Below are 4,418 nucleotides of genomic sequence, written 5' to 3' on the forward strand. Positions count from 1 at the left end.
ATACGGTGCAGCCAACCAATCGGAATCCGGGGAGGCTATTAAGTCCCGCCTACTTAGTAGTCTAACAGGTCAACAGTACGGAAGTTGGTGGCTCGTGACTTGGCTCTGATTGGACCGTGGAGGGAGAGCTACAGTAAACACCAGTCAGACTGCCCGTTGATTGGCCATGATATGGAGCTGGTCTGACATTTTGTTTCCAGTATCAGATTTCATCTTGAGGAGTTAGTCTCCATTCAAACGCATAGATATGGTTTATAATACTTATCTGAGAATCATACTGCCAAAATGCGTTCCCAGGAAGTCTTAGTCATACAATTAATTAGACATCTTATTTTTGTATGTACATAGCTAATTTAATTATATGTGTTGAACAAGGATATAATGAAATAGCAAAGGCAAACATGAATATTGTACTTAATACCTGGGGATGCTGATGCTGGAGTCATCTATATATAGGAATGATACCAAAATATATATTCAGCATTTTTCTTGTTGATGACTTTTCTAATTGTTGTGTAAAGATCACATCCTTATTTGGACAACATATAAAAACACAGTATGTAAATGAAACTTGTGTTCTATTCAAGTATTAAAAGTGTTATTTTGAAAACAAATTACAATATTCCAAACATACTGCTATGCTCACGCAATGGCTCCTTAAGGGTATCTTCCGCACAGTATATTTAATATATGTAATGTGTATGTCGTGCGTAACAATTGGCATCTACAACCTTCAACAATGTGTCGCCTGATAGGTTTCAAAAGCAGCAAAAGTAGCTAGAGCTCTGTTTGATTGTCAAGAGCTTCACAGAACACATGGAGAGATGACAACTAAGATGAATAACATGTCTTTCTGATGTCTGACAGTTTACAGTCTGCAGTTTCATCCTTCTTCCCAACTGCAGCTCACACCCCGAAGTCAAAGTGGAAATGCACATGAAAACACTGCACCCTCAGTGTCAATAAGTCAAATCCTCACAGTAAATGTTAGTGAAACCGAAGGACACAGACATCGGAACAAAAATACTAAGCAAAGATATTAGAGATCTGTGCAAGTTCACAGCCTGATCCATCTGCTGTGATCATAAACCTCTTGATGAAGCGAGTACTTTGAGTTTCTTTCTCTTCTGGTGTTCAGCCTTCACCAAGAAGCATCAAACCAATCCATCAGGCACATAGTGATTTCCCCGACATTGATCGAATCATTAAATACAGTTTAGTGATCTCAATCATTCAGAAGGCCGAAGCAATTATTATTAAATGACTAAATAATGGTAATTATTGTCCACAATGAAAATATGTTACAGTAAGTGAGTGACTTGTTTGGTTCTTACAATGTGTTAAAAATAAAAATGTAAAAAAAGACAATTGAGCTTTTACGTTACATGGATCTGACACATTGTGTTCGGAGATGTTACTTTGGAAGTGAGACCTAACTGTTCACACCACAGCAAAATGCAAGGAGGCAGTCTGTGTATCTGTGTTTCCACACCAATACTTTTTAAAAGGCCGGGCTCCCACTCTTTGGCGTCATCTAGTGGACACAAGTGGTCAACGCAACTCCATAAACGTTCAAAAGTCCACTTTAAATGTTCGCCAACAACAAGTTAACAGGAGTCAAGTTGTCAATAAATTACTGGTGGTATGGAGCTTTGTAAAACTGATTTTCTTTCAATTAAATTACATTTTTAATAGTAGGCGGGGGGGGGGGGGGGGGGGGACTTAAAAGGCTCGACACAGCTGAATGATATTAAACAAGATGTGACAACAGCTTTCTTTACAAATTGGAATTGAGTTCAAATTAAACTTTTAACAAGAATGTTGAAATAGCAACATTTAAAGACTGAATTTTAGTTTTCTCCGCCAGCTTCTTTACATGAAAACACTACTTCACGCTAAAGCTGGAACAGTGTTGGTTATTTGACATAAGTTTGTGTTTAGGACCTTTCTTCTTCTTCTGGGCAGGCCTCTGTCGGAAAAACGTGACGTCACATACTTCTGTGCACCAATCAGAGATTAGCACTGTGTGTGCCTGAGAGCTAATGATGTTTGTGGGGTTGTTTGCTTAGGTTGGCAGCCATGTCAATCAAATGTTATCAAACCCCACCCATGCATCTCTGATCAAACACATTAGCATTATATTTTTTTGCTGACAACACTAACTCATCTGATGTATGTAAGGCTGTCACAATTTGTCGTGTACCCAACATGTAAAACTCCTTCCTTGTACTTACATATTTAATAAAGTATAGTATAATAATCAAAGCTGGAGTAAATCTGGAAGTAGTGGCCTGAGGTGACGGTTGAATTGTCGAACCGACTCAGACGAAACTTTAAAAAGCTCAAGGAAAACATGAATGGCTCAACATAATTTATTTTCATTTTATGTTAAAATGTACAGAGTTCTTTGAAAGTACTTGCTAAGAAAGAAATAAAATAAAAAATAAAACAGAATAAATGGAAATACATACAGGGACAGAGTAGAGAGTTGAAGCCGCTGAGCGCAATCCAACCATCACTGTGTGCCCAGCTGCCACTCTCTTTATTTTGCGCTCTCTTAGCATACAACGCAACATGTACAATTACAAAGGATACAAAAAGGGAAGCGATATAAACAGACAGAAATATACTGAGCTCCTTTTTACATGCCTCTTAATGTAAGGAAGTCATCCTATACACACAGTAAAAAAAGAAAGAATGCCAAGTGACCTTTAGATATTTGTAGTCCTTTTTGTTTAAAATAGCATTAATATAACTAGACAAAGATAGAAAAACTCTAGAGATGAGATGGAATGGAGAGGTTAAAGGCATCTTAAAAGTCACTAAAAGTGAGTGGTAATTTTTTTAAATTTTGAATTTCTTAGTAATTATTACCCAAGAGGCGAGCTAAAAAATATGTATTGTTTTTTTCCTGAAACAGAAGTGAAAAAAATGACAGTACCAATATCAATGTCAGAGTTTCCTTTTTATATTATAGAAAAAACATTTTCTCTACAATAGGTTTTTCTAAAGTCAAAAAGAGTCAGCTTGTGTCATAAAAGAAAGCTGCCCAGTCTGATAAAATTCAGAAAGAAACCAAAAAAAAACAAAAAAAACATAAGCACAGAACAGAACAATACACACAAATAAAGTATGCAATGTCAGGTCTGTAAGAAAATGAAAACTCCTCTTTTGACTTTGAATACTGGTACATGGAGCAACAAGGTCAACCGTTTCACACCTGCCAGTTGAACGCCACAACCAACAGAACCTCGAACACTTTCTCACCTTCGACCCTGCTTTGTATGAGTGTGCCTCTGTGTGAGGGCCAAACCATGTACTAGATCAGGCATTTAGGCACGCCTTTTTTAAAGGCTAATTGTCTATTGCCATATTTCTAGCCAATGGAAGTGCAGAATTTTGCAGAAAGGAAAAGGAGGAAATACAGTTTTAACCGAATACACCATTCAAAAGCAGACTTCTGGACCTCGGTCGGCCACTAACACTTAAGTAAGAGAGGTCAGCTATAGTTAACCGACTTTCCTTAAAAGTAGTTCAATGGAAATGGCACCGTTTGTTCTGCATTCCCTAAACCGCTATAAAAAAAATAATTAAATAACAAAAAAAAGGCTGACATAGTACACCGTCTGTCAGTGGAGTGTGGACAAGAACAGCTTAATGTTGTACTTTCCCGAGCTAGCCACCAGTTGGCAATAGCTAGCCAGCGTCTGTGTGTGTGTTTTAGGTGTGTGCGCTTGTGTTTGGGAAGTACCAGAATATTTACATCGAAATGTTTTCAGTGTGGCGGCAAAATGGAAAATAATGCTACTTGTTTTATTCATGGACATTTAATAGACAGCAACGCGCTCGTCTCTCCTGTGTCTTTGCTGTTTTTGGTACAAGGTCCCTCCGGGAAGACAGAGACTCTGGAAACAGCTCAAGGCCCCGCCCCTACTTCTCTGGAACTAGGTGTTTGGGTATTTCTGAGAGAGCAAGAGGGTGTTATCACCATTTCAGAATGCCACACACATAAAGACCAAAGCATATAAGAGGTCGGACTGCACGCAAGTATTTAAAAAAACAATAAACAAAAACAACAACAAAAATAAGATTCAACATTATGTTTAACAAAACAAGAGTCCGCCTATAATGTTTCATTGTCTCTTTTTTCAAGGTAAGGCTTCCTATATCAATTGAAAGATTGTGTGCATTGTTGGATATATTCAGGTAACCACTGTTTTTCATTCGCAGTCTGACAAAGCGAGGTACTCCTGTATTGTCCTTCTCTGTGCGCCTTTCTGGTCATTCTTGTCCCCTCCTCTCTCGGTGCGCATCATGAGGCGAAGAAGGCGCCTCCCGGGCCTGGGTAAAGTCACATGACAGAGGACTGCGTAGGCATGGCCTGAAGCAGCGTGGCAGAGGTCCATGTACTGCCCCCC

Source organism: Cyclopterus lumpus, chromosome 9, assembly GCF_009769545.1.
Source record: "Cyclopterus lumpus isolate fCycLum1 chromosome 9, fCycLum1.pri, whole genome shotgun sequence".
NCBI lineage: Eukaryota > Metazoa > Chordata > Actinopteri > Perciformes > Cyclopteridae > Cyclopterus > Cyclopterus lumpus.